Below are 13,017 nucleotides of genomic sequence, written 5' to 3'. Positions count from 1 at the left end.
GTCTGTAACCAATGCTCCTTAAGATTAACACAAAATGATTGAGCAGAAAGTTGTGTCACAGTACAAGTAGCAAATTGAAAGCACAGTACATAACTATTGAGGACAGTATCTATGTAACCTCCGACTTCTTCATCCTTGCTCTAACATTAGTGGGAGTTTAAGGAACAAATTCTACGAGCACTATGGACTTCCATTACAGTCGACTATGACAGTACACCAGTCTTATTCTTCTTCTTATCTCTTGTTTAGGAAAATTGGTACGTTATCTTATGCAAGCTGGCATAATGCCAGCGCAGTGAACTTGCACCAGAGAAAAACAGACGCACACCATTGTGAGTGAGACAGTCTTGCGTTACTGTACCGGTCCAGTACATGCAGGTGGTGAAGCTCTTACTTTTCTATTACGGGTGGCACTGAGAATACTCTGTTAAAAGGGCTACTGCTTAATTAATTTAGCTTTCACCCTACAGTGCAAATGAGTATTAGAAAAGGAAAATGAAGAAGCTAAATAATCTGATTATCTATCACTTCACATGGGATGTATTTGATGGCATATGGGATGACTTTAGGTGATTTGCTTATTATTGAGTGAACAGTGATACACCCACACATGAATGACGTACTACTACTAAACTAAAGTTATTAAGAGAGGTAGGGAGTGTCCACCGTAATAACCGGATATATGCTGTGCTTGCAGTTGCAATACAAACTACTGCTACTATTCATGGTAGTATTTGGACAAAATTACAACTTCTTTTCCTTGCCTTTCCTACACTGGAATGGACGTGTGGGTGCGGTGTTACATGCTCTTCAAAGTAACACTAAGTTCATCCAGTGACCGTCTACTCTCTCTAGATACACATATGCTATCTAAGAGTCAGATAGTACCATGAATGATCCAGGCATCCATCCATTCAAAGTATATGCACACATACAGTTTCTGTTTCACCCACCCAGGCTGTTCTCCTTCCACCCATCCTTGCTTCATCATTCACCCAGCCATGCACCATGCCATATTCTTTCCTTCCCAGCCACCTCGGGAACCAAGCAAACACATATCATTCTTCTTTGCCAGTCATTATTACATTTCTCGTCCTTCCACATTTACTTACACCCTTCTTTCGCTTTTCGTTCATCCCATCCATCAAGTTCATCTCAGATCTGATTGGGATTCTTCTCGCCAAAAACTTCACAGTTAAGTCGAAGTACATTTAGAGGAGGCTACTACCTGGTTTATTTATAATACACCCGTGCAAAAAGCACACTCTGCAGTCTTCAATGTCAATAAGTAAGGAATATATAGCTTACCTCTGCCCGCCACCACCGTGTCATCCCCCACAGAATTGTCCGGCACTTCCACCGCCTCCTCCCCAGAGTTGTCCTCGTCCAATGCCACCACCACCTCCGCGCTGGCCCCGCCTCCAGATGTTCCACCTACAAAGTACATTTAATAATATACCACTCACTACTATATAATATTTGGTCTAGGAGGAAGAAAGAAATGTGAAAAAAACAGTAGACAATTTAATAATTTGTGACTGTCTACTCTAAAGTAAAAATTTCCCTTTTTCCAGGGAAGGCTGTTGTCTTGCTGCACTTTTTGGCACAACTGATGAATGCTTGCTTTTTATTTTTAACACGCACCACTTTTTCTCCTAACAGACAGAAGCTTGACTTCTAAGAACACGAGCAGGATCAAGTTCAAACCAGGTGAGAGCTCGGCTCGACCACAAGAAATGTGTCCAATTAATCGTCAGCACTAAGCACTTTTCCATTTTCAGTTAAACGTTTACTTTTATGACAAACTTGATTTTAATAAATGTGTTTACTTTTAATAAAGCTTTTAAACTTAAATAGACTCTGTGGTTTTTGGTCCTCCAGACTAGAGTGGATGAGCTAAAGGTTTTGCAATTTTTGCAAGCATGAGTCCGTGCCTCTGACATCATTGGGGAATAATCATCAGTGACTTTGGGAGCTAAATGACTCTGCCACACTATCTAGTCAGTAAGGAGATTGGGGGTTCAACTACAAAGTCTGTTATCACTGAGGTATGTGGAAAGTCTAACAGCACCTATTATAATTGATAAGCTAAGCAATGCATTATTTAGTGTCCATAGTTCTGTTTGTGCAGATTTGTCCCTGCAACAGTAGTAGAATGGATTGTCCTCCTATCCAAACCAAAAGTAAAGTAGTATCTTATTCTTTCTTGGTGGTCATTCACCTTTTTATTGTTGGCAATTGTCAAAGCATAAACATTTAGAAGACTTGAAAAGACATTATGGACAATCCCAGAGTACTGCACTCAGTGCATAGAGCTATTGCTGACTAGAATGGGAGTCCAATGGAATTGCCAAATGTGCAATCTTAGTTAGCTACACAGACAGACTAATAAGAATAATCTAGTAATACCACACGGAGTCATAGTCTAGGCAGAATAAGAATTTAGATCCAGTCTACAAGAAGATCAAAGACGATTTAGAAAAAATCGAATGAGGAACGCTGGGAAAAAATAAGTACTCTATATTAAAATTAAAACTTACTGGGGCCAGCAAAGGAGCCCTCGCCTGCCCGATCCTGGCCTGCATCCTGAACAGCACCCTCCTCCTCCTCCTCCTCCTGTGTCCTCCTCTTGCCCCTGGGGGAAGCTGATGTACAACATGAAAGAAAGAAAAACAGAAAACATGGATGATATTTGTCAACCAAATCAAACATTTCAAAAGAACTAACAAAATATTTTGGTGAAATAGCAAATAGACAACTATTCCACGGGATATATTATTGACCAATCTCATGTGGTCTACTACGTTATTAATATTGCTTGATTTGCGGACCGTCGAATTGGAAACTTCTTATGTAACTCACTAAACAAAGTACTAAAAAGGTTTGCCTAGGATTGGCAGGCAGCAGTCCGCAGCACGCAAAGTGACAGCCAAAGTCCATCGTGATTGCAGATCAGCGACAACACTAAAGTTTCCTACTACATTAACCAGTCATTAAAATACTCAAACTATCAATCCACCACCACTATTTCTTCTTATCGCCATGTGTACAAAGGAAGGACTGGACTTGAGTCTGTAGGGGCTGATTTAGAAGCCCCTTGCGGCTCTTTTGCTCCATTGTTGCGTGACTTTTTGTGACGCAGCGGTAGCACGAAAGAGGCGCAATGGTGCGGCGTATATTAACAACGTGATGCATATGGGAGATGCATCACGTTGTAAAGCCCTGCGCCATTATGGGGCGTTCTTGCGCAAAGGAGGGCGTTCCTGCGCAGGAACGCATCCTAAAAGTGGCTGAGGGAAATCTACAAGATTTCAATCACTCACTTTAACAACAATGATGCGTGACTCAAACCCTGCGCCTGCTTGAAGCAGACGTACAGCTTGACGCAGCATTGGGGAGATAGGGCACCCCAGAGCATTGATGGAGCTGCGCCATCGTTGTGACGTAAATCCAGCAATGCGCCGCCCTTACGGCACAGATGCGTAACGCTTTGGTGACGTTTTGGGCCCATGGTGCGCCGCATTGTAAATACGGCGCACCATGGGTGATAGTGGCGTGGCGCACAATTACTGGCGCATCCCTGCTACTTTGCAGGGATGCGCCGGTAATTAAAAATCTGAACCTTAGTGTGTAGCATTACGCAGTTCTTTAAACTACACTCATACATAATTTCACAGGCCAATGAAATTAACACAAAATCGAAAACAAATAAGCATAGTAGCAACACTACTGAGAAGGAGAGCAGTGCACCTGAAATGCACAGAAGATTTTGAAATATAATTTACCTACAATGTAATGAGCAGGATTATTGCTCTTGGTAAAAAACAAAAATTTGCAATATAATAAAACAGCAGGAGAAAACAGAGTAGTAAAGAAATAGCTGCTACTACTCACCAAGCCTGGGGATCTCGAGGCCAAGCAGGTCGAGCAGATCTCGTTCACGGGTCAGGACATCCATCCAGCGGTGGGCGGCCTGGTTGTAGGTGCGCCGGACCCGAGAGTGGTGGTACATGGCCCGGCACACCTTCTCCCACCGCTTCCGGCGCTCCCGCATCCCGTAACCGCTTCCGATCTTGCCGCCTGCCATGATGGTCCTGGGGAGGTGGCACTGTACATAGAACACTAGTGCGGCCACCTCCTCCGCGCTAAAGATCTCCCGTGGCATCACTAGCTCCCCCCTCAAACGCCCGCACGGGAGCCGGGCACGGACACTCGCAAAATTGTACTGGCGAGCGCACACTTTGCGAGATTACACTTCGCGCCCGGAAACGGAAATACGTCATGCAAACAAGATGGCCGCGCCCTTGAACGACCGCGAGGGTAACTTCGCGCCTTGCGCTACAAGCGGCTTGCGAAAACGCACAAAACCTTGTGAACTAACACGCCGCAAAAAAAGAAATCGCATATTCGCACGAATTCGCGGCTTCCGAATCCGATCTTGCGCGTGTTCGCGCCCCGCGAATCCCGCGAAATTGCAGAAAAACGAGTTTTGCAAAACTGAAAGCACTCGGCAGGTGCAAGAGTTCAAACTCATCATTAGTAACCATTCCCTGTAGTGCCTCCTGACTGGGGCCCCTCCAGAGTTCAGTTGCTAGTTGCAACAATTGTATGACCCTGCTCTGACCATCACAGCAGGCTCATAGAATAGCTACAAGTAGGCCACAAAGGTCCTGGGAAAAAAAATTGCACTGCAACAGAAAGCAAATTACTGATAAGGAAGCAGGTGCCAGACCTGGAATTTTAAAACAGTGACACATTAATAAACTAACCCCAAATTAATTCATGTCAGTTGAAGCAGGGCAGGTGTGCTTGCTTTTCCCCCCCATAATCTACAGTGATGATGAACCAGAGGGTGGCATTGATGTAACAGAGGGTGGCATGGGTGAAACAGAGGGTGGCAGTGGTGAAACAGAGGGTGCTGGGAACCTGTGATGATGAACCAGACGTAGAAACAATATAGTCGCGACCGTTGCGAGCCGACAAGTAAGTTCGCAATTGCGAACTAGTACCAAACCCTCGTGAACTGGCAGAAACCCTTGCGAACACAAAAACAAAAATCCGCTAATTCGCGAGAATTCGCGGATTTTGCGGCTTGCGAGTTCGCAAATTCACAAAATTCGCGAACGCCAGATTCGCAAAATTCGCCCATACTTAGTAGTGATTAGATGCATTCTGAGTAGATTACACTTAGTGAATGATAGGACCAATATGTACTGAGTAGTTGCATACTGAGCGATGTGTACTGAGTTGATAATATATCAGATCCACTGAACCTGGGTCTCTGGCTCAGTCGACTAATGCATCCATTACAGGAAACCGTGCATGCTTGAACTCCTGATCACAGGTTCAAATCCCAGCAGATCCACTAAGCCAGAGTTCTTCAAACTGTGGGGCGCGCCCCCCCACCATCCTTGGGGGGGCGCGAACTCCTCTCTAATTTCACAACTACTCTCTAATTTCACCTTTGTTCTCTGTGGCAAGTCGAGGGAGGAGGGAGGGGAAATCGATGAGGCACGAAGTGCCCATTCTTTTATTATGTTTACCCTCCCAGGAGGGGGTTAATTCATTCAGCTTCAGCAAGGAGGCAGGAAGTCTCCTCTGCTAAACCGAAAACTGCCTTTCGAGGACATTTAATTTAGGAAAAGAGGTCTGTGATGGTTTCTGATGATATTCACAGAAGCCATGGTGACGTGGGAGGCGCTGCTTTAGGTGACTGAGCCCAAATGCAAATTATGGTTCGTGAAAAAATGGGAACAGCAAACAGGAAGCATTTAAAGTTGACACGGAGCCCGGCCCCCCTTTGAAATGAAGTGAATGCATACCAAGAGCACAAAATCGTAAAGAACAGAAATTAGGCAAAGTCACAACATTCAGACCATGAAACAGGACATATTGTTGCAGCCTCATTTTGACACATTTATAGCAATTGATTTGTGGCGCTTGCCAATGGTCCCTTAACCCACATTCCTGATTGTCTGTCCACAGAGGTGAAATACAGAAGCCTCGTTAACATACAAATGGTCTTTTAAAGACCTGTGAAGTGCTTGGGTGCGGGGGGGGTGCCCTGAAGCTGTATCAGCCCGGGCACAGACAGGCAGGATGAGATGAAGAGGGTGATAGAGGGAGGTAGAGGGAGGGAGACAGAGGGAAGAAGGAACAAGCATTTGCAATGCAATAGGTCTCGCATTAGCAAAGTTTGAAGTTGTTGGTATTATAAAAATGGCATTGTTTTTTATCTTTTTGTTTTTAAAAGCGTCCGTGGTGCATTATTTATTATAGTTTTATGTAGCACTATGTTCTAACGTTGCATTAGGGGCGAATTAACACATTCCGTGCTGCTTGACTCCCGCACAATAGGAGCATCAGCTGAGAGGCCACTATTTGAATGGGCACAATAACAAAGCTGTATTTAACTGCCTTGAGGACACCTCTATTTGGAGGGTTGCGGCTAAGTACTGTAACAATTCCTGCATCTCCATGATAGTCATTTTCCTGACAGTGGGAGGACGGTGCGCAGCCGGCCCTGCTAGGGTTCAAACTCACACTCTGCAGCCTGCGAGGACGTTTCTCCAGCAGATGTGTGAACCCGCTCAGTTACCTCCTACCACCATCATGCACTCTGGCTGAAGTTACGAGGGGTCAGCTGGGCTATAGCGCACACAAATTATGATGACCTTGAGGCGCTTTCAGGCAAAGTCCCATCTTAAAAGAGTGAGAAATGCTAAAGCAAGTCAAGGGTCCATGATAGTGCTACAAGGTGTACATCTGACTGTTGAGGCAAGCTAGTCCAGATGCATTAGGGGCGAATTTACACATTCCGTGCTGCTTGACTCCCGCAGAATAGGAGCATCAGCTGAGAGGCCACCATTTGAATGGGCACAATAACAAAGCTGTATTTAACTGCCTTGAGGACACCTCTATTTGGAGGGGTGCAGCTAAGTACTGTAACAATTCCCACATCTCAATGATAGATGTACTTTTTAGTGTGTTTTTGATAAATATACAAATATATTTTTAAACACGTTAAGGAAGCTAACAGAAATGCGTTCTTAAATTATAATATTAAAAGCACCTTACCTTATATTTACGTACTAAATATAGCAAGGCTTTCAGCTTTCCAATTCACCGAAGTGTCTCCGTTGGAACAAATGTTTGCAAATGCTTGCTTGTGTGTGCTTAAGTAGAGGAGCGGGAAAGGGAGGCAGACAGAGGGAGAGCGAGGGAGGGAGGGAAAGGGAGGGAGAGGGATGGAGGGAAATGGAGGCAACAGAGGGAGAGCGAGGGAGGGAAAGGGAGGGAGAGGGAGGGAGAGAAAGGGAGGCAGACAGAGGGAGAGCGAGGGAGGGAGGGAAAGGAAGGAAGGAAAGGAAGGCAGACAGAGGGAGAGCGAGGGAGGGAAAGAAAGAAGGGAGGGAATGGGAGGCAGACAGAGTGAGAGCGAGGGAGGTTGGAAAGGGGGGAGGGAGAGGGAGGCAGACAGAGGGAGAGCGAGGGAGGGAGGGAAAGGGAGACAGAGAGAGGGAGACAGAGAAAGGGAGACACAAAGAGGGAGACAAAGAGAGGGAGAGGGAGGGAGACAGAGAAAGGGAGACAGACAGAGGGAGACAAGGAGAGGGAGGGAGACAAAGAAAGGGAGAGGGAGACAGAGAAAGGGAGAGAGAGGGTGACAGAGGGAGGTAGGGGGAGGGCGACAGAGTGAGGAGGGCGACAGAGTGAGGAGGGTAGGAGAGAGAGGGAGACAGAGAGGGATAGGGAAGGAGAGAGAGGGAGACAGAGAGAAAGGGAGACAGAGAGAGAGGGAGACAGAGAGAGAGACAGAGAGAGAGAGAGGGAGTGAGACAGTCAGAGTGAGTGAGACAGGGAGGGAGAGAGAGGGAGTGAGAGGGAGTGAGACAGTCTGAGTGAGACAGAGGGAGAGATGGAGAGAGAGAGAGAGAGTGAGAGAGAGATGTGTGTATGCCTGGTCTGGTGGCTAAGTGGACGAAGGCGTCTGCTGCAGGGACCTCTGTTCAACCTCTGTTTTTTTGTTTTCTCTAGCCCCGCTCCCTCCCCCACTTACCCTGCCCCCACCGGTGTGGCCCTCAAACACACTGTAAATTTGGCCCCTGAGAGAAAGTTTGTGACTGCCCATGGTTTAACACGTTTGAAACCCTACTCTGCCCTCAATAACATTCAGAGTTACTTCAAGTGTCGTGGAATGCACCTTGCATTCAGACAACTCGCTTCTCATTCTCAAAAATCCATCCACAGATTGAGCGTCTGTGACGAAAAACGGGCACACCCGTAACATTTATTTTCGTGGTGTTATCAATCAATGTCATGTGTAAAACAATTTAGAAAAGGGGGTGGTGATGAACAGAGTGTCTGAATTAAGCAGACCACTCTTACCCAGTCCAAAGATCAGGGCTTGATCCATCACCGTTATTTATCTCACTGCCCCATCCCAGCTCAGAACCTGGCTATATGCAAATCAGTCTGTCCCTGGCCCAGTGCATCATGGGAACAGGGCAGACTAAACTACCAAGCCAATTCTTCACCAGAAAGGAGACAAGCTACCGGGGACCGGTTTCTGGCATTTCAGCCGTCTTCGGCCCGGCTTGCTTGAATCCTGATGGAGCAGTGAGAAAGGGACTCATGTCTGAGTATACCCTGCCTAATTCAGAGACTCTGTCCCTCACCACCCCTTGTTGTAAATATTTTTGTCCACCCTAAGCGTGGAAGGGTATTCTCAGATGTGAGACCCTTGCTCATTGCACCATCAGGATTCAAGCAAACCGGGCCGAAGACGGCTGTAATGCCAGAAACCGGTCCCCGGGAGCTTGTTTCCTTCCCAGTGTAAGAATTGGCTTTTGTAGTTTGGTTTGCCCTGTTCCCATCATGCACTGGGACAGGAACAGACTAATTTGCATACAGCCAGGTTCTGAAACTGGGATGGTGCAGTGAGCTAAAAAACGGTGTGGGATCTAGCCCTGATCTGTTGACTGGGTGAGAGCTTTCTGCTTAATTCAGAGACTCTGTCCCTCACCACCCCTTGTAAATATGTGTAAAACAAAGCATCCTAGTAAAAACAATTTGCGCACATTTTATCTAGGAAAATGGTGGTTTGAGCTATGTAATAATCTGTCATTTCAGCACCCCCACTCACAAACCTGCACTTAACTAAACACTCTTATTATGTTGGACATTATATGCTGGATATGGCCCCGGGTTTGGCGCGGCGGTAAATTATGTAGTGTACCAGATTCCAGAAATTTCTGTCAGGTTTTGGGGGGGGCCCAACAGCTGAAAAAAGTAAGCTGGGGGGCTCAACCTAAAAAAGTTTGAAGACCTCTGCACTAAGCCTTTCATCCTTGAAGGTCTGATAAATAAGCACCGTTGAGCTGGCTAACTCTAAATCAGTGCTTAATTTGAAAAAAATTGGTGCCAGTGCTCTTGTGAGTACGCCACTGCAGCTTGCACCACACATTGCTGCTGCCAATGATAGTATCACACTCTTGTAATTCTGACTATTCCAGGAACCTGAAGCAATAAGAATGGCTTGGGCGGCAAGTAATAGTCATTTTTAATGTATATCAAATTAATAATTCACTGTTGTTGTGGTCATATCAGACAGCTCCGCCTTGTGGTAAACTGTCATAAGAGCCGGTGTTAGCAATTAAGTACAGGTGCAGAGTAAAGGAAACCACCAGCTCAAATAAAATACTGCTCTAAATAGCCGTTAACTGTCTTAACTCTTGATATCACTCACACACTCTGAGGTGATGTGCACTCTACAAATACAGCTGTTATGTCACGTGTCCTGAGTAGATGGTATTTACCTGTGTTTACTAGGTGAGCCCCCAGTAGATTTCTGATGCTAAGTAGATGCGAGCTGAGTGAATCCCCTCTACTGCGTGCTGCGTGGCTGACAGGCGTTCGGCAGCCGTGTGCTGACGTGATGACGTGTTCCCGGCAGATGTGTGCTCATTAAACGCCGGACAGCCTGCTCAACTCCTTCTGCCCCTCCTGCCAGCTGTCTGTCTCCCAAACAAAAGACCATTCCCCCTCATTGCCTGCGCTGATAGGGAAACGTAATGGTTCAAGTGCCTGAATGTGCTCCAGTCCACCCCGTCTAATGACTTGCCCTCTCCCCCATCCCCCCAGATGATTTCGGAGATGACACTAAGGGGCTGCGTGACGCGCATACTTAATCAGGCTTCTCTGGACAGGGGCCCTCCTCATTTGCATACATTTAGGTTCCATGATGCTCCAGTGAGAATAGAGGGAGGGTGTTTGGGCTAAAAAAGGGGATCACAGTCTCCAATCCTCCTCTCCCGCTTCCCGGGTTGCCATGACAGCAGCCAATAAAGAACACAGCTGGTTATCTCATTTCATTTATGCCGAGCATCGGTAATACTCATGCCGAGCATGTGTTGGAAGGGTGCAGGGGAGGGACTGCACCCATTAATTACTCAAACACGTGTCTATCATAATAATAATATGGGTACCACACTATGCCCTATGGCATTATGTATTCCTTATTGATGAGTATCGACCCTGTGTGTGTGTGTGTGATTCTACTATATAAATGTGTTTTTCTCCCATCCCTTTATTGCATCCTCTTTGATTTCGAAATGTGTAACATGGCGCCTTGTCTAAATGTTTATTTATGTCCAGACATCAGCGTTCAGTTACATTAGGAGCAATTATCTTTCCATGGTTATAAGTGATGCCCGTTTACACTATGGTTAGAAGTCTGCTTAAAAAAATTTTATCAGCTAAAATAACTATATATTTCCTACTTCTATTTAGTCTAATTTTGGTGTTATTCAGAATGGTTGATTATTTTTGGCTAAATGAAAGGATTATGGTTTCATACACCCGTGCATCTTCTATTGTGTATAAAATATTGTATTTGTAGTCTCCTCTTATTTAATGTTTTAAGGCTTTTATTGATACCCGGAAGTATAATGCTTGCAGTGCGGCCTTTGAAGCAGAAATGACCTGGCAGTGCTAAGAGAGAAGTGATCAATGTGCCTTGAATGATAAAATTCAGACATAAAATGAGAACAATGCCAAAGCCTTAGGTGCCGCATGTATTCTTTTTTTCTGGTTTAACTTGAATACGTTTTAATGGGTATGAATAATTTATTAGTAACAAATATATCACCGTGGAGGCTTCATATTATATTCAAAGTGGGCGGAGTTTGTAGCCACCCAGCAGCATGATAATACAATCAGTGGCGGCTCATGGGCGCGGCAAGAGGAGTTATGGACTGACTATAAGATGGGTGCGCCGGGCTATTGTGTTCTCAGTAAGTAGCGGGGAAACTTCAGTGGGTGCCCGGGCTCCTCATTCCAGCAGCTGTAGCAGTTTGTGTAATATGGTAATAATAATAATGAAGATAATAGAAGCAATAATATGAAATGGTGTGATTATTATGATTAGTAGTAGCAGTAGTACTAATATCATTAGTAGTAGTAGTACTAGCAGTAGTAGTTGTATCATGAGTAGTTGTAGCAGTAGTATCATTATTAGTAGTAGTAGTAGTAGCAGTAGTAGTATTATTATCATCATTATAATTATTATTATTTGTGAAGTAGTAATAGTATCATTATTTCTATTCTCCTAATTATTATCATTATTATTATCATCGTTTTTATTATCATTAATATTATTATTATGGTCCTTATTATTATCATTATTATTATAAAAAAATTATATGGCAGTCCTATTAATTATTTTCTTATTGACAACACAAATAATACTGTTAAATACTGTTATTATTATTATTAGCACTATTATTATTGCGTAACCATCAGCCCCCCAGTATCAGCTGGAGTATATAGTAAAATAATGTTAATAATAAAAAAAATGATAATAATAATAATAACCATGTGTTATTGTTATTATTATTATTAGTTTTTATTATTATTACTGTTATTGCTGTTATTATTTAACTAGCAGGGGAAACTAGAGTTTCCATACTTGAAGTTGTAGCGGTTAGTATTATAATACTCACACACTTATTCTTGTAATCAGTATTAATAATAATAATCATTAAAAATATTAGTAGAAGTAGTATTTATTATTTACAGTGTTTCTTAATATTATTATTATTATTATTGTTATAATTCCCGTAAAAAACCCTGTCTCTAATTTCTTTATAATTGGCGATTTGCGACGCTCCCAGTCATCGATTATAAAGAAACATTGTCAGAGCTCAACTGTCATAAGTTATTGCAGTCATGTTCTGACATTACAATGCCTGCTGCCATAGCCAGCAGCTGAGGTGAAAGACAGGGTAACTGGACATAATATCGACTACATAATATCGAATGGACAAAATATCGACGGAAAAATATCGACAATACCAAAATATCGACTATAGGAATATCGTTGAACAAAATATCGACTGCAAAAATGACCCAAAAATATCGAATACAAAAATATCGACTCAAAAATATCGACTAGACAAAATATCGAAATATAGTGAAAGTAAAAAATATCGAAAAAATGTTAGAAAATATTGATTTAATAAAATATTATATATATAATATATTAATAAATAGTACCTAATGTTTAGGAGCGGGTTGTGGGTTTATAGGGGAATAGGGTGGGAAGTAATTTAATAATAATTAATTAGTTAATATATGTTTGGTAATTGTTTTAATTAGATTTTAATTGGTAATTAATTAATATTAATTAGTTAATTGTTTAATTGATTAATTAGCATATAAGTTAATTGATTAATTGATTAATTGATTATTAATATTTTTTTTTAATAATTATTTTGTATATGATTTTAATTGATATATTGGTTATTAATTAATAATAATTAGTGATTTTTTGTATTAAGAATTAGTATATTATTGACATTTATTAATTGCTAACACATTAATTATAAATAGTTAATGATGTAATTAATATATTGCATATCATTTAAATAAATTAATTGGTAATTAATTTATAATAATGACTTAATTACATTAATTGTATACATTTAAATGTAATGTGTTAATTTATGTTGTAGTTAA

The sequence above is a fragment of the Lissotriton vulgaris genome, chromosome 5, assembly GCF_964263255.1.
Source record: "Lissotriton vulgaris chromosome 5, aLisVul1.2, whole genome shotgun sequence".
Taxonomy (NCBI): domain Eukaryota; kingdom Metazoa; phylum Chordata; class Amphibia; order Caudata; family Salamandridae; genus Lissotriton; species Lissotriton vulgaris.
This window is presented reverse-complemented; position numbering follows the sequence as displayed.